Genomic DNA, 27,452 nt, shown 5'->3' on the forward strand with positions numbered 1-27,452 from the left:
AGCTATAGCCATTTGTGTCTCATATATTTCCCTGTAATGGAAAGGGCAAAGACATTGCTTAAGCATACAAAGGGTCAATGATGGTGTTTCAAAGCAAAAAAGCACCATATGCTACTACAAATTCCCAAGAACCAGTGTACAGTTGGCCCTCTTTACTGTCAACATGTGTGAATGCCATGCTCGATAAATTTTTCTTTGCATTCCCTTTCTAGAATTTATGAGACATGGGGTTGCAACTCTTTTGAAGCTTTTACACTTGCAGTGCTGAATGCCGTTTATGTTCTCATTTTGAAAGGAAAAAAAGCAGAAATAGGGAGAAGTTGGCATGTAGCATCCTGCAGTGTTAAAGACTTTTCAATGTATTTAAACTTTGTTGTGTCTCTTGGGAACTGTTTTCTATGCACTAATGAGTCTGAGCAGCAAATTTCTTTCTGTTATTCCTGGCATTGATGCACCAGTCGCAGGCATACCACTCACACTCTCTTTTTTCCCCCCTCCCTTTTCCCTCTCAGTAGCCCAGTGCAAATAATAAATAAGAGGAAATACATCATCCCTTTTTCAGTCTTAGAGCCAAGAGCAGGTCTGCCAAAGTTAACACAAAGCAATCTTAGGTAATGATCAGCAAATGTGTATAAAGTTTCATAGAGCATGACTTCACATAACTCTTGTTTAGATCACATTGGCTGGCTGGATCTCAACTGTGATGCCGCAGCAGTCGAAACCATGCATTTGAGCACATACACACAGACACATGCTTTTTCTCTTCTGAAGCTTGTTTGTATTACACTTAGAGCAGCACTTCTGTTTTATAAGTTGCTGTAATTGATTCGATACAGCGTAAAACTGTGGCAAGGATTAGCTACCAGTCATAAATCCTGGAATATTAACAGAGGCTTTATGACGTGCTCATTTGTTCTGCAAATATGTGTCAGATTTTCCATTCATTTACACATGTCAGGGGCACAGCCACCAAACATTTCATCATGGATGAAATGATGAAAATTATTTGCTCACTGTAAAAAAAAAAAAAAAAAAAAAAAAAAAAAAAGCTTCATTGAGTTGTTTTAGTGCTTTACCTACAGCACAGACAGTGCACAGATGAAGAGCTGGGGGGTCTCTATGCAACAACACAGAGGAAAGAAGCGAAACATAATCCAGACATTGTTTACCCTGTTTCTGATGTAAAGGCCACTTACTGTCGTGTCCAATGCCTAACCCTTAATTTGCTGCCCTAGCCTTTGAAGTGTGCACATATTTCTGTTCCCTGACACTACCTTTCCTCTCCCGCTCTCTCCTTCTGCTCTGAGCCCCAGCAGTTGATATTGCAACTGGATAGGCCATGTTTCCATGTAGGGGCTCTTTTTTAGGCCTGGTTTGATGATAGAAAACACAAGTGGAGAAAGGGAAAAGGAGTGCTAGGAGCACAGATCCACAGAGAGGCCCCAATCCCAGCCCCGGGCCCAGACAACGCTGCAGGGGATTAGAGCACACCCTGGCAGCAGAATGGTTTCACTTAAGAATTTCAGTAATCACTTTTAGGAGTGTAATATATAGCTGACCTTCGGCAGCGCCACACGACCCCCTGCTCCCCCAGCCATTTGATCAAAGGAAGCGGCAGTGGCTGTGCAAACAGGCGCTATCAGTGGACTCCAATGGATTTACTGCCTGCTTTTTCTCTCTTGTCTCCCTTGAGTCGTGTGCTGATATGCACAGAAACCCAGTTTCGTCTTACAGAACCTATTTTTCTCCCAGTACTAATTTACGGGCCAGATCATGACTCAAGGGAACGTAAAGGAGGAGGATGTATTGAAGGGGGGTGGGTGGGGGGTGACTCTGGAGGCCTCAGGGAAGGGAGAGAGAGTGGAGATGGGAGCAGCTTGGGGCCTGCTCACTGGGCTGAGCAGAGCACTTCTCATCATCATGGGAAAAGCCCAGTAGGTGCTCTCTTCTCAGCTAGAGTAGCCAAACACCATGTCCTGTGCTCCAGCAACAATAACAGCAACCAGAAAATGACAGAGGTCTGGCCCAGTAGGGTTTATATACTGCCCTAAATCACAGGATGCTCTAGCAAAGAAGTGGGGAGACAGGGTGTTGGTATTATAGCAACTATTAATAACCCAGTGCATACTGGTATAAACACAGCTGAGGTGTCTGTGTTGAGTCTCCCATTTTTAATTACACTCCTACGCATGTTCATCCTTAATAGAGCAGCTTGTGTGCAGCATTTTATTGCTCTAAATGGCATAAAATAACATTTCTGTCAAATATAAACATGCAATTACTGTAAACATTCCTCAATGAGAAACAGACTATCAGAAAACACTGTCAACATGTTGACCTTTATGTTTTAGAGCGGAATATCTTTCAGCTGGTTATACCCCGAGTAACTTGTAATTTGTGACTCATGTTCTGGTCTAATTTAAAGTTTAAATATTTCTTGCAGTAATCTTTGTACTTATGCTACTATGCTTGTTTATTTTCTCTTTGTGTAATTAAAAGACAAACCCAAAAAAGATTTATTTGTTGTGTTTCTGTTTTTGCATAAATTCCAGTAAAAGCTGCATAATGTTGTGCTTTGGTGGGCTGGAAGTACCAAGTGTAACCAGTTGAGGGCGTCAAAGAACAATTGACAGAGAAGAATGTGCAGGTTAACAGGAGACACAGCAGGTCATTCAAACAGCTCACTACTAATAAATCTCCCATAATATAAAGGCAGAAATATTTCAAGTGTAATTTTATGTCCTAGGAGTTTTCCTCCTTGGTCATGTAGGCTGTATATGATTTCAGTTTTCAGGAGCACAAAGGGATGGATTTCTAATGGTACAATAGACACGTTTTTTTGGCTGGCATGTGAAGGACTGTTTATGTGACTCAGTTGATGACAATGCATGCTGTGTCATTAAATGACCCCAGGAAGTCCTGTGCTTTTATGAGCTTTTTAGACAGGATTGAGGTGGGGAAAAAGAAAAATGTTTCCTCATTCGAACATGTGAGAGCAACTCACCACATGTTCTGTCTGTCCCAGAAACAACAGGGAAGGACTCAAACAAAACCTTCCATGCCAAGGCCCTAAAAGACAAACCTTACCCTGCTTTTTATGTCCTAGGGTCACTGTAGGTCAGCCTGGTCCCACGGATTGCGCTAAAGGTCCTTTAAAGCTTCTGCAAGTACTTATTTAGACTCATCTGAATCCAGGGTGGTAGTTATCTAACCCCAGTCTTTAACAAGAAGTGATGAGGAAGTGGAGGTGTGAGGCAATCTTACTGAAATGTTTTTGCAATCCCCTCATCAGTTGATAAGGTTCCTTGTTTAGAGAGCAAACGAGAGGAAAAAGTACCTGCTATAAATGCTCTGTGACCCTAAAGTATTTACAGTATATGGTGTGGCACAGCTATGGGCAGACTGATAAGTCTGATACATGGGTGTTTGTTGTGTCATTAAGGTAATACAGCTGGTCATTTTGATGCTAATTGGTGTTGAGTCAGTTACAGTAAGAAATAATAACTTCTCCCTTGGCTGGAAAGAACTCTGCTCAGACTGCAATTGGCTTTTTGGTCTTGGATTGAGAGCCAGTTACATTAACATGTGCTCACCAGTTGCTTTTGGAAAAACAAGGAGAATTGTGTTGACCCTCATGATTATCACTAATTTTGCAGAAGAACAACTCACTGGGTGGGCAAATAAGCTATCAGGCTTAAAGATGATTAACTACATGTCTATTTTAATTAGTAGCAAACTGTTGTAGCCATTCTCTTTGGCTCTTTGTGTTAGAATTATCATCATCTGTTTCACACACATCGTGATCTGGCCCTTAGATAATACAGTACAGATATGAGCAGGTGAGTGGGTTGGGCTCTGTTTCTGTATGGCACTGGGTTTGTGAGTCAGCTGAGGCTCATGTGGCTGGCCTGACTCAGTGGGGCTCAGCCACCAGCTGCCTAGCACCCACTACACATTCCTGTTTTATTCTCAAGCTCCCCCCACACACCCCCCTACACTGGTCAGGACAAAATGTATAACAGCTGCAGCATCATTAGATAAATGTGATTCTTGCACACGCCTTTTTAAGACACTGTATTGAAAATGTGTTAATGTGTATAAATATGCACATACTGTAGAAATATATTTAAACACGCTGTCATGGGTCACATGTAGTCATCTAATACAGCTGTAAATTACTAGCCCTTGGTTTTTAGTTTAAGGATGACAATGTAAGTCGATGTAATGTAAGTCGGCCAAACTGAAAAATATCAAAAGTGAGAACAAATAAATTGAATCCTCTGATTTTTCCTCTGACATGGCAATGAGGTTGACCTTTGTGATTTTGATATCTTTCCATTCTGTTGACTTGATTGCCATAAAATTTAACACAGGCATTCTGTTTCCTTTCAGGATGAATTGTAATAACATTGCTAATCTCTTAACTTGGTATCTAGTTCCACTATCAGGTCAAGTGACACATTCCCTACAATTGCCACAATTGTATTTTGTGTTTAGTCTTAATTAGCTAACACACAATGCTCAACATGGTACATATTATAGGTAAAGCATCTAAGAATTGTCATTATGAGCTTATTAGCATGCTGACATTGCCTGACAAGTTGGAGGTGAGTTTAGGACACAGACGGTATCTCCCAACAGTACAGCAGGACTACCCTCATTGGAATAATAGATAAAATCTCCAAAATCAGCTTTTCCATTCTGCTAACATTTGGTGAATGCAGCATAATACAACCTTGAAGAGGTCAGACTCTAGAACGACTCATGGTATAAAGGACAATACTAAATGTAACCTTGTGGCAGATATTGAAATCTCATAATAATCTTGTTGCTGAAGTTTGAGCTCTTTAGATTTTGGAAATAGATGAAGTTGTCTGCATGGTAATATTAATGTCAAATTTTTGCTTATAAAACACTTATAGATTAATCACAGGCCACAAGGTAACATATAAATCAGCATTAGACAAACATGTAATTACCCTAAAGGCTTAAACTCTAGAGTCACACACATCAATATTTCATACCAAGACACAACACACACAATAATGTCCACATTCACTAAAAACTACCAGACAACACACTGCCAGACACACACACCCTTCCCTCCAGACTGCAGTCACAGCACTCCACACACAGCTGTCAAAACTCAGGGACTTCCAACACAACAATAGTGAGATGTGCTTGTAAGGGCCAGAGAGACAGAGGATGTTGAGCTGACACATCTGAACGATTCACGTTTTCTGAATGGGGCTCCTAGGTTAGATCCACATTTCTTACATTGCTTCTGTTTTTTTTTCCTTTTTCACTTTCCTGCCACTCATGTTATTCAGCTCCTTCTCTCTGTATTAAACTCTTTTCCACCACTCCCTGAATCTCTCTTTTGCTCCAGGCACAGCCCACTGTTGTCACACATCAGCTCTCATAACAATTTCGGGAAGACCTCCCTCAACCTCACGCCTTGTATGTGAGTCCACACGTCCGAGAGGAGTAATAACACCAAAATCCTCCAAATCAGGTCATGTCAAATTAAGGGAGGTATTTCGGGAGCCCACCCACCTCTCCGAAGAGGTCAGTCGAAAGCTGTTTGAGCCTAGATTTGCATATGAAAATACACTTATACTTAGAGTATAATACAAAGTGGAACTGAAACCCAATCACGCTGTCTTAAAGTCTCTGAGATGGTCTAGATTTGGCCTGTTTGCGTCGGTCAGGGCTGGATGTGGGTGAGAAAGCTTGATGGCAAAAAGAGACTGGCGAATTAAAACCCCCTCCTTAATTGAAGCAAGCAAGTGCTCCTTGGTTGAACTAGCTGCAATAATATTTTTTCATCGTTTCCATCCCAAATGCCTGGTAAAAAGATATACATTAAGCCTGAGAGGTTTGTATTAATTTAACAGGTGATGCCAGTTTTGGCACCAAAATTATGTCTCTCGGTTTTCCTGATTTAAATGCAGAAATGTCCTCTAGTGATGCAGGTTACGGCACACAGGGTAACCATTCTGTTCTATTATTGGAAATATTGTCTTCTTATTCTGTGCAGAAAGAAAACTTCTCTCTCAGGATTTACTCCGAGGCTAAAGAGATTACTTTTATCTCAGTTTCATATCTGATTACCCAGAGATGTGTCGGACACTGATAAGATTTTGACCTTGCTACGGCTAATAAACTATTATTTGGCAACTCAACAAGCATTCCAGAGAAGTTCACACTACCCTCTGATTTATTGCCAGGATGTGGCTGTATGGAGAGAGTGTTCCAGGTTGAGGTAGCTGGTGGCACGGCAGGTCAGCGAGATAGTTGAACTACGTAGCTGTGGGATACATTCAGGAAAGTTCCCGAGGGGGCTGTCGACTGGAAGGAGGCAATAAATATTCATTCTGAGGATACTGTGCTGATGTGTAACATTTTAGTGAGGAAGTTTAAGCTGCAGTCTAAATGGTTGTAGAGTCTATTGTGTGTAAGGCTTGTAAATTAAGATGAGGATGGATAGTTGAAATGACCATTTCTGAAGTAAATATTATTTGATTCTACATTTTTTCCTTTTTTTTTTACCTGTCCAACTTTGTCTACTGTTTATTGATAGAGGTAGTGTAAAGTGGACCACTGGTTACTGAAAGCAAACAGTAAAATTATTTGCCAAACAACCAAAGCAATGTGCTGAAAGATAGTAAAAGTACAGCAGAGAAATAGGGAACTGCAGATCTGATTGGTAATTTCCTCATAGTAGATATGACAGTTTTATATTCTTTAGTTGGCTTCTCCACAGTGACATATCAGAAATGAGTCAGTTCCAAGTCATTCTGTGAGTGCTTTGCTCAGTGAAACCATTTTCAAAACCTCTCACTAGTATTCAGAGGCACCTCTTGCTGCTGTTGATACAGTAGATAAAAATTTCTCAAGCTGCAGCAGCAACAACTTTCTTTATCATCCTCTTTTCTTTTGCATGGCCACCACAGTGAAACAAAACTCATCTGCATGCTTCATGTGATATAATTTATACAGGTCCTCAGCAGCTGAATTAGATGCAAAGCACTTCTCTAGTGCAAGGAAATGATGCGGTTTCACAATTCCTAGATTAGGAGTGAAACCTGCAGCTCCCCCCACTGCTTTAAGTGGCTGTGGTGCACACACAAACCCACTGAGACCATAGAAACATACACAGTGGTTTAGCGTTGGGCTTTGGCCAAGATAAATGACTGCTTCAGGTGAAAACAAACCGTGGCCCCAACAGATTTTTTTTTTTTTTTTTTTTTTTTTCCATTTGCAAGTTTGGGGCGACTTCTCTTTGTGTGTCAACTGTTCTTACACATATGCTCCACTTTGACTACTCCACCCTCGAACACTCATTGGGCTTGTGAATTATTCAGAATGAGGAATTAAAGTTCAAATGGTGCTCTGCAGACTCAAGTGCTTTGCATGTGTTGGGTACTAAAAGTGAGACGGCCCTTTCAAATCCATTACCACAGATATTTGTGAGGTCAAGTTGAGATAAGAAACAGAGACCTGGTCATTCATGAAGAATGATGCTAAAAGGAAAACAAAGACATTTTCACTTATCACAGGCCCATATACACCCTCAGGGTTATTGATTCACTCTACAGTTGACCACAATAAAAGTCTTAAGTATACACAGAAGTGCAATAAATCCTGAATAGGGTTTTTATTGCTGCTGTGTCATTTACGTGTTTCATAACAATATGTTTGTGTTTATGAGCCAGCAATACATATAATGAGCCTCTATAGCTGTGGTGCACAGGAGGAGGGCTCATATACAGTAACTTCTTTGCATTTACTAAGGTACAACAATAGAACTAGGTGTTTGTGTGTGACAAATCATACATGTGGATATAAGTTGCATTATATTCCATAACTATTCAATTGCACATCTGAACCTCTACTACCCTTCTCACTTTTAAATCTGTCCCAGTAGATACTTAATTCTAAAAACAGGAATTCTATCATATGATTAACAATATGAAAACACCATTCTTTCTCTTTGAGTGATCACCTGCAGATCACCTGAGTGATCATATTAAATAATCACCTGAGTTCCACCTGAGGGAAGAGGGAAAAGCCTGTAAAAGCCATGAATGGCTTCAATTAAGAGAACAATTGTTTTAGTCACACAATTATGAGCTCAGGGTGACTGAATGCAAAAGGCCCTGAAGGAGGAGCGCAGCTAAAGATCTCTGGCATCCCATTCAGTGTGGTCTGCCCACCCCCTGCTGCTCATTACTGGGACCACCAACTGTGAGCAACATTACAGTGTGTTATAGCACAGTGCTGCAACAGTGATGAGTGATTCAGCTGTAACTGACAGCTAAAGGGCATGGATTGTTACACAACCTGATGGACATTTGGCCTGGTGACTGCTGAAAAAAAGCATGCTTACATATGTATGCTGCAGGACAAAAAATTATAATAGGATTCAGTGAGTTTTCTAGGGCCTCTAATAGACAATTCATACTTCATTTCAAACACTGATAAAGAGGCCACACAAAGAAACCTTAAGATTTTCTCAGATATTCCTATCCTATCCTACTTTAAACTTAGATAAACAGATTTAGGTGATAGAATAGAAGCATTCCTAAATCCCTTAGAAGGATGATTTTTAAAAAAAAGAAGAAAAAAAAAGAAGAAGGAATGTGCAGTGCAGTTGCTGAGTTATTTAAAGCCATAATGAGCTAATGGAAAAGCCCTAGATGAATGGTCTACTAATCTTTTACGATATTGAAATGTATACAGTTTGTGAAGTGATTAGCTCTTGAATTAATCAGTTGATGTACTCATGTTTATGAAATCCCTTTCACATGCCAGAGGATTTCAGGACCAAAGCAACTCTGACATTCCATAGGTGTCTTTTCCTCCTTCCCACCCCTGTTTACAGAGCAGAACGCTTAGCGCTGTAAATGTAAAGAAATATAGGTTTCAAACATATGCCCTCACAAATCAGCACAGGGTCTAAATGGTTCGATAAAATCAGCAGCCATCTTGGGGACACTATTTAGATTTGTAACTCAGCAGAGCCGCACACTTCCACTCAGTTTGGGCTTTGCTTTGGCAACAGGATTTCTCCTTGGAGAGGAATGAATGTGCAAATGTGTTACAGGTGGGATTCATTAAACTGAGACCTGGCACATTGGTACTCGCTCTGCACAATTACCATGGTACAAAACCAAGGAGCAGAGAGACACTAACATACAGCTACTCTGTACGTGAACATACACTTGGAAGGATGGAATTTTAAATTTAAATAAACTGATAAACGCAAACATGTTGCGCACTTAATGCACATTCTCCGTCCACAGCTGAAATTTAAGCATCTGATTTCATAGCCCTCTTATGAGCTCTCCCAAACATAACACGTATTAATGGAGTAGTTTGTGCCCACGTTATTTCACAGAAAAAGTTCAAATTTCATGAGATCTTTTATCCCTATTCAGCGCTTACTTTTCTCAGTCCTCAGATAAAGTTTTAAGCTGTCAGTACTCACTTGATGAAAAATATATCTGCTATATTATTTCCTCCTCCACCACACAGAGCACATTAAGGAACCAAAGGCAGTTATAGTGCAGTGATACTGAATATTTGAGAGATGGTGGAAACTGAAGGTGTTCAACAGATGCTAATTATCACTGACTACTAAAATGCATGAAGTTTGTTTGCAGCATTGGAAGCATTAACAGGAACTGGCTTGCATAATTGTGTGCATTTTTTTTTGGTTTGATTTGAGGTGCATTGAAGTTTTCTCTTGTAAACTCTTGCACCGACAGCTGTTTTTTGTCTTTCCACACATCACACTCATGCATCTTCTGTAAGTGCACTCAAAAAGCTTGCATGCACCCTTGGTTGCATTGTTAATGCATCAAAGTGTGTGTGTGTGACTTTTTGAGAAGAAATACCACAATACAAATGGAAAGCTGAATTCATTATTATAAATGATAACTTACAGTGGCTAATGTTTGCTATAACTATTATTTGGGTCCCAAGTGGCAGCTGTTCAGCAGAAGTTACATAGTCTTGCCATCAATAATGTATGAAACTATTACTATTACCTTACCTCATTTAAAGTGGGTCTAAGATAAAGAGAAGAGTCAGAAAGCCAGCAAACAGGTTCAGTTATAGCAATAGCTAGCTGAATTTAGCTAGCCTAAAGGATCATTTCAAAAAATTACAGAAACGATGGGCAGAACCACAAAAATAGGACCTGAGTGATAAAGAAATGAAATGGACTATTATTAGGATATACCCCAAAAACAAGAACATTGGTTTTGTAAATTTCTAATAGATGTTATTTTGTTGTTCTATTCTATAAAATATTGCCAATCTATACAAATATTTTGCAGTAGGAATGCTGGTTATTCTCCCACTGGAAGCCCATGCGTCAGTCACAGCCATCCACCCTTCACACCTGGTGAACAGGGCAGGGTGCGTTGAAGTGACCCGCTTCCCAAAGTCCACAGCTAGATAATTATTTCCAGTTGCAATTAGAATAACCACAAGATTTTTCTCAGTGAACAGAGGGGATCAGCAAATATCCTTTCCCCTCGCTTTTGCTTTTCTGACATGCTTATATAAATACCGTCCACCTGGTCATGGGAGTGCCTTCAGGGGAGCTATCAAAGCATTCATAAAAATCAAGATGTATGTGACATCCAGTGGATTTCCCCCAAGCAGCACACGGCAGGCCAACTCAGGAGGGCCAGAGCCGGGGTAAAGTTTCCCCTCTTTTCCTCCCTGACTAGCAGCTGATGCCTGATTGACTGTGATAGGCTTTTTTACGCCCTGCACATGTTGTTCAGTGCTGTTCAGTACTCAGTCGATCGTTCTCTCAGCGTGGTGTTTCTCTGGCCTCTGCTGCTGCTGCTGCTGCTGCTGCTGCTGCAGGAACTTCTAGTCTGCAATGTGTTTGTCAATCCAAAACCTGACCTGAAAAGACTTCTCTACTCATGTACTTCACGATTTGTTCCTAAATAACCCTTTCACTGCAGCTGTCCCTTTCCTCCCATGCTTCGTTTACAAATTAGAGCCTGCACTGGTGTATGTAAAAACATAAGAGGCAATAAGATATTAGGAACATGAGTGTGAATGAATACATCTGCACGTGCAGTGTCGCTGTGTGCCTTGGTTTGCGTGTAAAACATTTATAAAATTGAGCGTGATGACACGCACACTCATATCTGGTGATCAGAAACTCTGGGAAGGCGGCCATGATGGAGGGCCGCCTCACTTCTGTGTGTTCGACCCTGTGAAGACTGATTGTTCTGTCTGAAAACAGTTAGAGCAAACTGGGAATGCTCAATGAAAAGGAAACAGATTTGAGGGAGGTACAGTGCAAAGCAGAGACTCAGATGTGTTTGTGGAGTTTAGGAGGAAACACAGGTTTGCTATTATGTAGGATGTAGCGTATGATTAAAGAAAGGGTCTAATCAAATGTCTGTTTGAGCCAAGCAAAGAAAAAACAAAAAAAACTACTGCTACTCTGTGTTGCAGAGACAGTGACAATCCTGTAGGGGACAGTGTTTGTTCTACTCAGTAGAGTCTGACTCTTGCCATAACTGGGCATATATGGTGCAGGTGAGAGCAAAGGCTGCTGCCTGCAGAGATGGCTACATATTTTCCATTCTTTAATTAAGCCCTTCAATGGCGCTACAACACTTAAAGCAAACACACACATGCGCATGTTCCAATGGTGCACAGCCCCTGATAATAGACTCTACATAGGAGGCCTGTGAAGCATTTCAAAATGCCAAACGGCTGGGAGGGTGTAGACATTTGAAGGACACTAATGTAGGAACTGAGGCCTAATATAAACACCATTATTCACATGAAAGCCGGGCTGTGGCCATTAGGGATTTTCGGAGAGGTGGCACTTCTCCACCGGCACCCTAATGGCACTTGTCGTTTAAACATGCAGATCTGTGTATACAACAGTTCCTTTGTAATCTATCTTTTCTGAAACAATCAGCTGCAAAATGCGTTGTCACTCTTTATTCTGCACAAATGTTTCCCAATCTCTGGGATTTCATCAAATCATAACACAAGTCTTCATCCAAACCTGTGGGGGCTTTTTTTGTTCAAAGTATCTGCTTTCTGTATGCCTGTTATCCCATAATAACAATATAATAATATTCTGCTGAGAAGCAGCTATAGCAGCTGTTCAAATACACTCTCCTTTCCATTGTGAAACCCAGAATTGCATTTTTTTCATTTTAAGGCCTATAATTTACAACCACCTTGAGAATATATCTGTCCAGTGGATCAGACTCTTACGAAATTATTAATCCTACAGAAACGTTGGCCGACCATCTGACTGGGAGAAGCTGTTGAACTCCAACATCTTGTGCGGCAAATACACCAGACCTGACCACTGTCATCAACAGTGTAACATGGCCATCCCACCGGCAGCACATTGTAACATGAAGCAGAACAAAACATCCTTGTAATCTTTGAGGAAGATCCAATCGGAAGAAGTGGGGAGGAACATACAGTAAAGGGGAGGCGATGAGGATGAATAACACATTTCGTTTTTGGCTCCAGCTACAATGGCTCATTCAGTAGGAAATTAAACAAATGAAAGCATTTTCAAACTCAGAGAAGACGAAGATTAATTAGATTTGAAATGTTCTTACCAGCCAGAAGAAGTAAGCCCTCTTGCCTTATAATGGTATGGTTTTGATCAGGGAGCCATGGGACTGCCAAGTTGGTTGTTGCTCGGCTGTTTTTGGCCTCACCGCTCCACATCCATCTTGTCAACACATTGACCAACTTCCCCTTTCACTGATAGTGACTCAGGAGTTTTACACCATTGCCATTACCATGAGACTTAAACTGAGAGAGAGGAAGCACATGTGATGATTTTCAGTTGTTTTTTATGTTGTTACTGATTTTTTTTTTTTTTTTTTTTTTTTTTTGATAAATTGCATGATAAAATGTGTATCCAATGCTGGGGCTTAGTAATTAAGATCACTGCAACTCTGCCGCACAGCAAAGCATATATCATTACATATCATGAAACTACTATTATTTTTCTCAGCAATATGCAAATCACATTATCTGAAATGTCAGAAAGCTCTGCAACAGTTTTCTGCAATATGGAAGCGACATTTTGTCTGTTAACCTGCAATCAAAAGGATCTCAAAAATAAAGGAATCTCCCAGTAGGAATTTGTGAGTGAGTGACACACTTTTCTATGGGATTTGGGTGAATCATTGGATTGTTTTAGGTTAAATCCTTCAGTACCACTCTGTGACCCTTCTACAGGCCAGGCCCATCACAGATTAAAGGTGAACACAGGGGCAAATCAGTTATCACGTCAGAAACACTCATCATCAACTTCTCACTGTGCCATTACTGCACAGGCACACATACACACACACACACACACACACACGGTCAACCCTCATCCTTCCTGTGATGCAGGTCATGACCTTGTGTACGAGTACCAAGAAAGGAATGAGAGAGAGGATGCATGATCTTTCAGAGCTATAGCTGATCATTTTCTATACCGTGTGCATACAAGTTTATGGTTTATCTCAGAGTTTATGTACACACACACACACACACACACACACACAGACCATTTATTTGTCAACAACAATATATAAATATATATATATATATATATACATACATATAGGTGCTGGTAGGTGTGTTTTATCTTACCTTTGGACAGAGCCACACTAGCAGTTTCTCATCATTATGCTGAGGTAGGCTTACCAGCTGCTGGTTGTATTTTCATATTAGCCATACAAATTCAAGAGACATATTGATTTAATCTAACTCTTCTTAGATTTCCAATATGTCATATTCTCATTCTTAGACAAAGTTTGTAATCATATCTCTAAAGTGAATCTAAGCTAAACATAATCAAAAACAGTTGTATTTCACCATGACTTTCTGTGGGAAAAACATTCTGCTTGCAGATCTTCTCTTTTGAATGTGTTTGGGCTCAGTTGTGGTTGGGCCTGTGTCTTTTAACACTCCAAACTCAGTGAAATGTGGAGAATTGAGGCCCACTGAGCCTGAACATAAATGCTTTGTAATGGGTGACTGAGGAGTGACAATATGTAAGTCGAAATTACAGAGCAACAGAAGGAAAGACAGAAACAGAAATGAAAGGAATGAGAGAGAGGATGCATGATGGATGCTGGTGACTGTGTCTGCATCCTGCATTTACTGACTCTTAGACAATCAATTATTTGGTCTCAGTTTTAAAATCCAATCTGTCCAACAAATCCTCCAACTTAAACAACCATGAACTTGTCCCCCTACCTTCAGAATGAAACCAAAAGGATCCTTCTAATGCCACATCTTTGTCGTCATGATAACAATTATCTTAATGCAACTATTCTACTGGCAAACAAACCAAACACGCAGTTACAATTAAGGAACCGTCACAGTTTCATTGGCTGGGTTTAGACAAAGATGGTGGTTTGGGTCAAAATAACTTTTGTCTTCATGGTTTCACACAGTTAAGGTTGTGGAGCAGTCATGGATCAAAAACATACACAAGAATTCAAGACCAATCTCCTGTGGGAAAGTCCCATGTTTTCTAACTGTTGCTGTAAGTAACCACAAACTACACTGAACGATTTTTTTTCTTACAGGAGGTGATTTGTTATTAATTGGATTTTTATACTTACAGTAAATTACATTTGTAACTAAGAGTTGTATTTGCTTTGTTCTTTTTGAGGGCCTAAGTCTGAAATGTCATTTGCTGTATATTCCACACGTTGGACTGTAAGTTACTGTTCTGCAGCTGGTTTTTACAGCAGAAGAAATGACAGTTTTAATTTTTTTATAACCTGTGAAAGTCACTAGCCAAATATTTGTTTCAAACTTTCTTGATTTTCAATAAGGTGAATTTACAGCATTGGATAGTTTGATTTTGCATATTGTCCAATAGACATCTTTGACATACTGTAAGTGGATTCATTCTTGTTTTTCATAATGCTCGAGGAAATTTTGAGTGTAAAAAGAAATCTCCTGAACTTGAGCTGGTAGCAAAACAATTACAGATACTAAGGAAAACCCAGCAGGGTAGGGAATAAAAATGATGTTTAGCTGCATGTCAAAACTGCACTAATCAATATTTTTATACTAACAAGAGCTCCGATTACTGTGTGTAATGTGAAAGGGGTCACTGAGAGTGACAGCCCATGGAGAATTATCACTCGATGTAGTTTCCCAACTTTTTTGTGCCTTTGAACTCAGTTGTTTGGTTTTACAGTCTGGCAACTTTAATGTTTTGGTTCAGTCTCACCTCTCTCATCAGCCTTATATCCAGCAGCAGCAGGCAGCTGTTTTCAATGGAAAAGTGCTGATAAACCCACTGCAAGCACCAAACAGCAGACAGAGTTAGAAGTGAGTAGCGCGTGAAGACAGGGGAGCATTTAGTAGCAAAAGAGACACATTCTTTTCCTCAGGACTTGCTCAACATGAGAAGCTACAAAGGGAAAGACTATTACATTTAATTTGTTCTGTGGACAAAAACACGAGATACGCTAATGATGTCGGCTGAACGAGCAATTAGGTGACTGCTTGGTAGCACCTATATCAGTGCAATGTTTAGAATTTGTTCTCCAAAGTAGACAAATGCTGCATTTAAAGAGAAAAAAAAAAGTTTAAATGCCATAATCAGTATACCGATTACTATCTACAAGGAGTTTAATGGTTCAGAATTCATCTTATTTAGCCCTGAAGTCATGAAGGGCTTAGTGGATATTAGCAATGAGTAAGTGGCTCCTCAACTGGAAAAACACTGGCTTATAGTTGTAAAGAACTAATGAAGCATTAGTTCGCACTGCTTCTACCCCCATTGCACGCCCATAGCTTCTCCCAACTGGAGGGACTTTGAGGGGGTATCAACTGGTAGTCCACTTGTTTTCTGTTAATCTGTAATCTGTTATCTTTCTAGCAACCTGTTGCTTCTCAGACTTGGCCCAGCCCCTGCACCTTCCTCTGGGCATAGGTTTCTTGTACGCTTCGCTGACAGCTATCTCCCAGAGCAATTGTTGGTAAACATGACTGAACTGCTTACCCCAACAACAGGTTTCCTCTAACCCCTAATCCAGGCCACAGAGGAGACCCCCCTCTTACCCTTTTGACCTTTTGCTCAGTCCGACCCCAGCACCCCCCGTTCCTCCTTCTCCTCTGCGGAGGTGGTGGTGGTCGATGGGCCAGTGAGATAAGCCTTGGTGGAATTCCCGTCTGGGTGTTCTTGGGAGTGACCTGGGTGGCAGAGGAGCGTCAATGAAAATCACTCAGCACTCCATTCAATAAGGAACCAGTCTGAGCCATGGCTGCATTTCACTCTCTTATTTCTGTTTCTGTTTTGTCTGGCAGTTTCTTTTCCGTTTTGGTTTGAAGGTATACAGTAGCAAGATGAAAATGATGAAAGTGAAAGCAATAGTGACTTTATTGGGAGCCTGTGTGAACTTTTGACAACCCCTGACCCAGGGTAAGACAGTCTTAAAAATCTTGCCTGAATCAATGAATAAGCTTAGTGGTGAAAAAGAGCCTGAAAATGGCACCAAGAATGTGATCTAACGCAAATCCGATTTCTTAGAATTAAGAAAAAGAATCATATTTGGGTCACATTTATTGAATCACCAGACAAAGTCGAAGCAAAAGAATGTAATGCAGTTGTAGTTGCTACAAAAGAATGTATGTACTTTTATTACTGGAGCCATTAATTCTTGTTTGCAGCGTAGATTCCTCAAAGTACACAGGCTTCTCAGATGAGCTGTGCAGCTAGTTGGCCATATTAAACCAAGCATCTAGCACTTCCTTAGAGACTGAGGGTCCACAGTTGAGAGGCCAGTTGTCTGGGAAAGAATGCTACGGGTCTAGAGTAGCCTCTGCTAGGCAATGGTCTGGCCATTGTACCCCAGGAGAAGGTAATTAGGAAGTGAAACCTTGACCAGTTGACAGCAGGCTTTGTTTAGGGGCGAGCAGGCCAAGAGAAATGCTTTTGAAAGCTCTTTCACGTTCTTTGCTAAAGCGACCTCAACCCTTTCCCCCAGAAACATGCTGGGGGAGATCATATAAGTTTCTGAAGAAAAATGCATGGGAGGGGGGTTAAGTGGTATTTATTGAAAGAGGAGAAATCTATAGGCAGCACATTGTTTGACAAGGGTACCAAACCAAATATACAGCATATAGTATCTTTACCAAAAATGTCATTTCTAATCTATGTTGAACTACAGTTCCAGTACAATATATTTAATTCCTTACATACCAACTTCTAGATATTATGCTAATAGTACCCACATCCTGGGCAGAAATCAACAATTTGTCCACTTCAGAGTCCAGTATGGCCACTTCTTTACTACTGCAGCTGCAGCTGGAGCTGCCAGCCAGTTCATAATCAACTCTGCCGTTTACTTTTCCTGTACTGTACGTTTACGCTCCAGCATTAAACTTGTGGATGAGCCAGCCTCACTGCAGTGATGGCATGCAGCACCAGGAGCCCACGCCTGTCCTGTCCCTGTCGACCCTGGAGCTCTGCTCTCAGCTCCTAATGTGTCAGGAAAAGTGTGAACATGACTTTGGCAAACTGCAGTTCATTTTACCATCATCACTGCGGCCTAGTAAGGGGAAACTGTACACTCCTTGGACAGCTGGTGTACAAACTCCTGCAAAGGTTTAACTCCTTGTACTTCTGAATCCAGGCAGATGAAGTAGTAATCCTGACATATTTTACAATAAAAATTATCTACCTTGTTCTGTTTGGCATAACTTAATTAAATGTAAGCCTTCCAACAGTATATGAAAGAAAGTAGTCCAAGTTTAGAAGTTCAGATTCATAAGACAGATGGTGCTTCTTTAATCTTAGATTATTTTGGTTCATACCTGCTGCATCGTTCTTGTGATAGCAATGCTGCCCCACAACAACACCATATTTGAAAAATGCTTGAAAATAAGACAGAAGCACAATGGGAAAAACAAGGAAAAATGTGGAACAATCATGTCTTACCTGAAAAACCCTTCACCACAACAAACAGATTCCTCTGTGCTTGGGTTTGGGAAATAGCCTTGCAGCTAGTCTATAAAACACCAGACAGAAGATGAGAAGAATCAACATGTCCTTTGTTATCCTCTTTGTTCTCTGCCTTATTATTGGATGTTGTTTAGCAGCAGCTTCATCCAACTCAGTCTCACATTTTTGGTTTCTCTTAACATTGGTTTAAACTGAGCAAATAATACATCCACATGTTTGAGTGAGTAAAAAAAAACATTAATGGGCATAAGTCAATCAAATAGATCCCTGAGTTGCATGCTATGATGTTATGATTTTTGTGAATCTGCAATTCAGAGAGTTAAAGGTGGAAATTAAAGGACATTTATGAAAAGTCTAGAATGCAATTTACATATTAAAAAAGCCCAAACCACTCAGGTATATACTTAAAAATAAATAAAGGAAGGATTAACTTGGCCTTTCAGGATTGACTGTGGATCTTCAAACTCTGTTTTGGAAAAACACACGCCAACTACAGTCCCTAATCCTTCACATCACTCGCACTTAAATTGTTAGGGAAAATCTGCCCCTTAATGGGTGGTTTTACGCTGCTTTTCTACATTTACAGTGCTTACGTCTATTAGGGCAGGTGTCACAAACAGGCTTTTCCAAGTAAATGAAGTCAACTGATTGCTCTTGACTTTCTCCTGGAGACTGCAGAGCTGGGACAGGGATCAGTCCTCTGTGACTGAGGTGATTAAAGTTTTTATGTAGTTGACACAGGACTTTGAAAATGCCAAGGGACATTTAGATTAATAATGGCATCTTTGTGGCCCGTATTATGTCACTCCAAATGAGGACTGAAGAGACAGAGGGATGACATTTTTAGAGGTCCAGTACTTACAGTATAAACACTGTATTTGCAAGGAACAACTTGCCAAACACACAAAAACTTGAACCACCACACACACAAACACATGCACACTCCTCTTGAGCGCTACACCATAACACGCTCACTCTTTGGCTGCTATTGTATCATGTAAGTGTGTGTATATGTGTGCGATGAGTGCCATAGTTGGCTGGCGGGCCAGTGTTTGATGATGAAGTCATCAGTTTAAGTAAACTCCAGATGGCCAGGCAGAAAGTAAAACAAGTGCCATCTGCTTAGATTCAACTTCTCCCCTCCCTATCTCTCTGTTTCCCGTCCTCTCTCAGTGGGCACAGCTAAGGATCAGAGTACTCAGAACATTAATGCCATTAGTGAAATGTTTCAGAAGAGGCAGCCAAGCACAATGCATTACACTAGCACTACATTATTACCACAGGCTATGCTCACTGGCTTATTCAGCCACAAGCTAATACACAACCTGAAAATCAACTGAGGTACTCAATGTGTAAATAGTAAAAACCTACCCTGTGCTTCTATATATATATATATATATATATATATATACATGGGTTTTTTTTACTGTTCAACTAATTATTTTGAGTTATGTACACCCTCTTGTTTTTCAGAGTGTTTAATACAGTGCACTCAGTAATTAGGCTTTAACTAATTTTTCACAGACAGGATCCTATTAATTTGAAATTGCTTAAAACTGCCGATCCACTTCCCTTTTCTATCAGACTAAAACCCCTCTTGTGGCTAGGATATAATCCCATTACTTTGTTTATGGCGACTGAGTGACATTAGAACTACATGAATTACAGCATGGATTCTTACCGCAAGTTAATTTTGCATTTCCCTGTCTTTCAGTTGCCCTAAATTAATACCATAGACATCTATGAAACAAGCTCATAGCTTAACATACCCCCAGACTGCATGCAGAGGCAAACATACAAATAGCAGCACTGTATTTGTCCCACTTGTATTCTCGGGAAAAGTAAGGCTTCATGGAAGTAAATCTAAAAATGCACTATTACACACAAGTGGGAAAGTAATGGTAGACATATTGCTGTTACTTGAATGGCTTATGTTGTATGTTATTGCTCCATTTGATGAATAAGCTAGGGCAGGTCTTGTTTCCCTCCTCCCACTGATGCAGAACTTTCAGTGATGGCCTTCATGTGGCTTAAAAACATTGGACTCTACACATTGGTTAAGCTGTGTGTCCCAGAAGAAAAACAGGACCAATCCCCTTCACCACTGTGTGTTGTAATTAAGCCCACAGCTGGCAGTTCCCATTACGCCATCAGGCCGAGCAGGTGGACGTGGTCTGTGCCACTACGGGCCCTCCTCCTCCTCACCTCTATGCCTGCTTTCTTTTTCCTCTCCTCAGCACCTGAACATTGTAAAGAAGCCGTGTCGGCCCAAGCCGCCCTGCAGCCAACAGACTGATGGCTTTGTGAGTGTTTGTTGTGAAACGCTTTGGTGTAACACATCATCTCCCCCTGCCTCAGTGTACAATTTCAAATTCCGCCTCGCTGACTGTTTTAGCCGGGCCAGGTGGGGAAAATGTCCACATGTGGTTTTAGGTTCAGTAAAATTCACACCAGCCTTTTATATCTGACAGGAAACTACATGGAAATGTACCATAATGGAGAACAGGCAAGTGGTGTGACAATTGCTGTGGGGGCGACAACGCTGAGGGCTACAGTGCAACAAGTGACGGTTTCATCACATCTGCCCTGCGCCCTCACTTACTCACTCACCCACTCACTCACTCACATACTCACTCACTCACTCACTCACTCACTCACTCACTCACTCCCCATTCCCTCACACTTCATGGGACAAAAACGTTATGTTCAAGCAAGAATTTTAATGCTGTGCCGCTCTGTGTTTGCCCACACCAAACACAGGCCTGTCCCTGTAGGCTCACTCTCTTCTGGCCAAGATCAGCTGTCTGACCACAGAACAGCCTGCTGTAAACACTAGCCAGATTACCACGCAGGCGACACACACACACACACATATATATACACACACACAGACCGCTCTGCTGGTATGATCACACTGAAAAAACTTACAAGCAACAATTGTCAACAAAATAATTTGCTTGCAGCTGCATAACATATTGATTTAGATGGAGGCAGTTAGAAAGATTACAACTGGATCAAATAAAAACAGAACATTACCATCCAAATCCATTTCAAACTGTGGGAAGACTTATGTAACAGGAGGACTTATGTAAAAAAAAAAACAGGAGAAAATGCAACTCCGGTAATGATGTGCACATGATTGGCAATAGCAGACTATTAAATTTCCCTTCCCCACCTTCCCTCTAAAACCACTGCAGGTGCTACAAAAGCACGATTAGAGGTAAAGCTGAAAACTGTAACCAACCAAAACATAGTGGAGCAGGGTCAGTGTTATTATTGTTCCAAGTGGCACTGTCAAACATAAAAATGACCATGCATTTTGTTGGTCTGTCTCTCTTTGTTGATGTATGTTTATGTAAGGCTTTCTGTCAAAACATAGAAAAAAAGATAAATGTGGCTAATTAAAAGAACATTTCTTTGGTAGTTGCTGTAATAGATACCTCATTGTGGGGTCCAGGGGCAAAGCGCCCCTTTAACCAATCATGGCTCATATTGAATTTGACTCTTGCAAAAGTGGTTGATTTTTGAAATCCTACATCCTGCTTACCAATGCCACACACACACACACACACGCACAGACACAGAGGCATGCATGACTATACATACACACAACCTACATTCAAAAAAATCTTTGTGGTGTCACATTAGATTTGTACAAAGGTGAGACCAAGGTTTACCCTCTGGATTAAAAAACTGAACTGATGGAAAGACTGAGCCCCCTGTGAGTCATGGCTCTGAAGCGAATTGAACCAAGACGCTACAACATGAGCACTTCTGCTGTACCTTAACATTACCCGCAGATTGTCCTCTGCTTTTGTGTGTGTGTGTGTGTGTGCGTGTCTCTGTGAGACTGTGGCTCTGATGTGTCAAAATGCAACATGTTCCAGCTGACTGCAATTAAACGGTAAACTGGAAATACTTACCGTTGATTTAGTTGTACATAAATTGGTTAAAATGTGTTCCAGGGAGGAGCTGGTTACCTCACCATTCACCACCCAAAGCGGACACACATTTATCTAACTGGAGGTTTGCCATTTAAGCCCCCCCACCCCCCACCCCTCCTCACCTGTGCATTATGTGTAGAAAAACAGCACACAGAAATCGCAGGCTTCACTATCAATCAAGGGCCAGGTCTGTGAAACGTTGACCTACGATGAACGTAGCCAAACAAAGACAGACTAAGAAAAAATGCTAACTTTCTTAAGTTGTTTTTTTTTCTACTCTTTATTATTTGACTCTGTTTAACATCATAAATCCTCTGGATGGGAGATAGACTAGAGAGTCTTGGTGAGAGATTTATATCTTATGCCTTTTTCTAATCCAATATCCCCTCCTCTCCAGCCATTCCCAAAATGGTTTGGCTGTGAGGACTCTGTGGAGGCTCTGCTGAGGGAAACCGTGCACACACACATACACACACACACATTCACACACCCTGAGTGACCAGAGCAACAAGAGGAATGTAGCAAGTTGCGCCACATCCCAGCTGGACTGACAGTGAATGCTAGCGGTGTCCTCCTTTCCACTGAGGAGGATGAAAGGACATCAACTCATCTAAGACGCTGAAGGAACGCCTGGAATTAAGAAAAGGGGAAGCTCTCCAACAGGGGCTTGCCTGGGAGACGACCTCGGTTCACTGCTAAAGCAAAGAAGAAGATGGAAAAAAGAGAGAGAGAAGAGAACTTCAAAAACACTCCCTATGCCACACCTGTGATCAATTATGATCTGCAAAATTAGAGAGTTACTAACAAAACCCCGGCCTGTAATAATTCATAATTATCAAAAGAGCAGCGAGGAGGTAGCTCGCAGGGTTCACACAGCCTTTGGAACAAGTCTGAAAGAGGGAGGAGGGGTGTACAAGTACATATGGTGTCCTCGGTGTGGTGTCCCACCTTAGGCTGAGGCCTCGCTCAGCCAAAGGGTCAGAAGAATCTAATTGTGGTTTAATCATACACTCATGTGTGTTGTCAGTGAAAATATTTGGCTTTAGTAACAGCTGTGTGATGAGAGGCATGTTATTATAGAACATCAATGTTAATATCCCCTACCAAAACCTCTTTCACACTTCCAACTTCTAAAACCAAACGGCACTGTAAAATAAATAGCTCAGCAATAAATACCTACTCCACCACTGCTTTCACAGTTGTTTATGTAGCTGGAATTTGCTCTCTGATATAACACGTTTGCTGGTTCATGGAATCCATTATCAATTGATCTAAAACAAATTAACAAGATATTTTATAATTTTCCAATACACATCCCTCTATGAACTAAGAGCAGGGCTACAAAGGACATAACATGAGAATGACTCCATAAGGGACAATCTCTAAATCACTTTAAATTGGTCATCACTGGACTTTATGGCTGTAGAAACAGCTTTTATCCTAATGAGGGATTAGGTCCCTTGCATGGAACCCTGTTTATAGCAGTCAATTCAAGTCAAATCTAAATGTCTCTACATAAATACGACACAGCAGTAAGGCAGGGAGAGATACTATTGGTGTGAACTACAATGGTCTAGAGATAAAGCTATGTCCTGTTTATCACAGCCGCTGATGAACCTGTCAGACAAGCACAGCAACATGGTCTCACAAAAAGCGGAGGCTTCATGCATTTGGTAGGAGGATGGGAATTGGGGGGCGCAAAATGAAAACTCCTTTCTAAACAATTCCTGTGCCAGAGAATATCCCAGAGAATACACTCTCCCTGAAAGAAAATAAATGGAATCTCCTGCTTGGGTTAGATCGCTGAGAAAAAAATAAAGCCAATTTGCAGAAACTGCTCAATATGCAGTGGTTTAGCACTGGAGTTAATTGGAGGAAAAATGTAAAATGTGAGCCAAAATGGACAAGGATAATTGCGGTTGACTATGAGCTGGTAGTTCACAGAATTATCTTTAAATAGGATCATTGTGAAATCAGAGGATTAATGGTTATAAGGTATTTCTTATCAGCATGATCACTCTCAAGGAGACGTATTGTAGACTCCATAGCAGACTGTGTTCTGTTGCATGATGCAAAGTCAGACATTCCAACCTGGGAAATTAGGAACAAAGTTATGAAGTGGGCCATGTCAAGCTTCTGGGAAACAGAGGCAAGATTCTCATTTATTTCTATTTAACAAGGAGTTTTCTCAGCTGCAGGTAAACGTGGCTGTCTCTCATGTTACTGTGACATTACACACCATAATACATCATACTTAGTGCTGACATTTGATTTTAGATATTGCACAACTCTATGAAAACATCTGTGTAGGCTATTAAATGGCTAAACATTGACATTGGAAATGTAAAGTTGCGCTTTGCAGCTCTTGGTCTTCTGTGATGACATGATAGCAAACATTCTCAAATAATACTGATGTGGTAGCATTTGCATGAGGTTATACTCATAACCAAAGCAGCTGGGATTTTCCCTTTTCTGGCCTCCACTGCATGGCAGCTTGAGGGCCACAGAGGCTGTTTCATATGGTTTTGTTCCACTGCGGCATTTTTATTGTTTAATTACTTCTGAGGATTAAGACTGATTGTAGGTGATTCAAATGATATCATTCCTATACATGTGATTGGCCAATGACTGAACCCTATCGCTCAACAGCGACTGTCCAATCAGCACTTTGCAACCATCTTTTTGTTTTCCATAAGCAAAAACAGAGGAAGTGCAATGAATGGGTTAAACCATGTGTATGTCTGCAAATGTTAGCATGCCTAGATCAGTACCTACAGTAGTAGTTCCTAGATTGTGGGTAATTTTAAGTGAGTGAATAATCCTGCTCCTTTGCATCGATCGGTGCACTCATATACACTATACCAGTCAAAAGTTTGGACATGCTTTCTCATTGAGTGTGATGGGAAAATGACTATCCTTTGTACTGATACGCTGATTAGATTTATTTACCTATTGTTAACACTGATTAGGCTTGCAAAGAATAGCTGTTAACTGAGACAGTTAAACTATGTAAAGAGGGCCAAGTTACTTGAGCAGTTCGCCTGCAGGGCTGCCAGGGTGAGGCCCGACCACAGTGGACCCGGTTAGCAGGAGGTGCAATCTGTCTCACAAAAAACCTTAGTGCTAGCATGTATCTCATTAAGTTAACAGCTTGCCGTCAGCACGGAGACAGGAAGTCAGACTGTTGTGTCATGATGAATGCTCTCGTAAGCACTGCATGTCATGGGTGGCGGTTAAAATGAGGTATTTAGATGGGAAAGGGGGTTGCACTGTGTTGTCCAAATATCCAACTGAGATTCTCTTCTTTTTCTTCTTTTATAGTTACGTGTGGAATCATATAGGGATATATTTAACCTCCCAGTGTAGGGTAAGTCATGTTGTTTTTGTTCTTAAATTTTTGAGAATTGTCTTTTAATTTCGTTTCTCAAATATTTCAAACTCCAATGCTGGCGTTGTTGTAATTTAGTTAGTTTAGTTTTATACAATACCCTAACATAAACTATTTTGGTGCAATTTTCATATGTGCAACTATCCCAGCTTATTCTCACTCAGCACTGGGTTACAGCTGCACATGCTGCTATTCAGATAATATACATCAATACAACTGCAAAATGGTCCTTTAGGCTCAACAAGACCAAATAATATAATAATATTAATATTTTACCTGGGCAGAATTGTAAACATTACTAGCACTAAAGCCGAAAAGCAAATTTGTGATTGGCTTATCCAGCGCTAATCGGCTTGGAAATGTTTACTCTATGGCAGCAGTGTTTTATTGCGAGTTGAGGCATAAAACACTTGCCTGTCACTTTGATACATTTGTTCTTCCACTAATTTGCAAACAATACCCCAAGCACTTCATATATAACAATTTTCTGGGATAATTTGATTGCTCAGATGCTTGTGTTGGTCCCCTGTGTCCAAGGTTTTTGCCCATGTGTGCAATATACACTATGTCAGCAAAGAAAATGAGCCTCATAAAAGCTGGGGTCTGTGCCAACAAGTACCCAGATGGGTGATTTAAGTACCATGAAAATAACATTATATGTTTCTTATTGTACATGTTTCATAAAACTGTACACATAAAACCACCTAATTCGTTCCAAATTTTATTGACAGGCACACTAATACACTGCAATTGTATTACAAATATCATGTGAGCTTTCTTCCATACCCCCTCTGCAATATAAATTTTTCAGGGTGTCTCCTATAATTAATTAATAAGGTTATGGATGTAAAAAGTAAAAGTATAGCACCTAAAATATCCAATAAAAATGTATGTGCAAAACTTAAGAAGAAATCTTTTTTTTTTCTAATTCCGGCCTTTGTTAACAAGACAAGAATGTGTAGATCAAGTCCAAGTTTTTGGTATGCTCTATGTAATGTGCTTTTTTAGGAGTAACCTTTAGGAGTTTTTTTTTTTTTTTTTTTTGAAAAAAACATTTATAAAGATTTGTATTATTTTATCACAAATTTAAAATAATTTTTAAAGATGCTAACACATAACTCAGATTGTCAGCTTCTCACAAATATGTGTTTTGTCTGTATGGTAGTTTTGATTTGAAGCCTCTTGCCTGTTGCCTCTCAGATCAGATGTGTTTTTCATTCATCACATAACAACACAAGCGCAAACTACTGATGGGATTCTTGAGTCACAATGTAGCAGGTAACATTAATGACTCATATGGTTTATGAGGTAGTGCCCTGTCCTTTCAGTACAATATGCTGTACTCCCTGTTCATCTTATCATCCATCCACCAATTCATTTACACTGGAAAGCAGTATCAAAATGGTGGACTGGGGCAGTTACATTTACTTTCTTCATCCCAATAAATTCCATGATGAAAGGACACTACCAAAATAATTGCCCCTCCCTAGTTCACCATCCCAAACCAGACCAACTGCCAGCTTTGCTCCTCTGGCATCATTCCCGACCCCTGCCAGTCTCTGGGAAATTCCCAGCGTGCTCTCTGTTCCACCAGGAACCGCAGGAAATGAGTCTCGGGGAGCGCTGAAGTTTAATAAAAAATAAATGAATGGGGTGTCCCAGGGACAGAGTGAATGAAGAGTGAGAAACAGAGGGGAAAAGAAGTTGGTGCCCTGAAGTGGAGTACAGGCAGAAAGAGGAGATGGGAAGGAAAAACGAGGTATAAAATTTGACCCTGTTACTGTGTGTTTCTGTACAATGATAAATCAGGGAAACTAAAACCAGCTGTACCATCGGGTTTCTCGTGAACAAGAATGGGAATGCGGATCAACTAGCAAATCATTTAAAACCACCCTCTCTTTATCCTTGCTTACAATGACTAGTGGGCATGGAGCCTCCAAACACAGTACAAACATACGCTCAAACACAGTTTCCTCACATGTGTGTGTGTGCACACAGAGATAGCCACATAGATCCTTTTCTTTCCTCTCCTGCCACAATAACCCTCTTGCTCTGAATAGAGGGACAAACATTCCAGACATGCCACATGTCGGGGCTGCTGGCGAATCATTAAACT

General features: G+C 40.6%; 1 long non-coding RNA gene across 2 annotated transcripts in view; it reads right to left on the bottom strand.

Annotated features, from left to right (window-relative positions):
* LOC113122846 (uncharacterized) overlaps positions 1-12,755 on the bottom strand; it is a 31,424-nt gene extending 18,669 nt beyond the window's left edge. The window contains exon 1 of one of the 2 annotated variants that reach the window (XR_003294909.1): positions 12,633-12,755. This is a non-coding gene — a long non-coding RNA (uncharacterized LOC113122846). The remainder of the gene's footprint in view (positions 1-12,632) is intronic. The other variant, XR_003294908.1, reaches the window with a different exon arrangement.
* Between the last annotated feature and the right edge of the window lie 14,697 nt (positions 12,756-27,452).

This window comes from Mastacembelus armatus, chromosome 16, assembly GCF_900324485.2.
Source record: "Mastacembelus armatus chromosome 16, fMasArm1.2, whole genome shotgun sequence".
Taxonomy (NCBI): domain Eukaryota; kingdom Metazoa; phylum Chordata; class Actinopteri; order Synbranchiformes; family Mastacembelidae; genus Mastacembelus; species Mastacembelus armatus.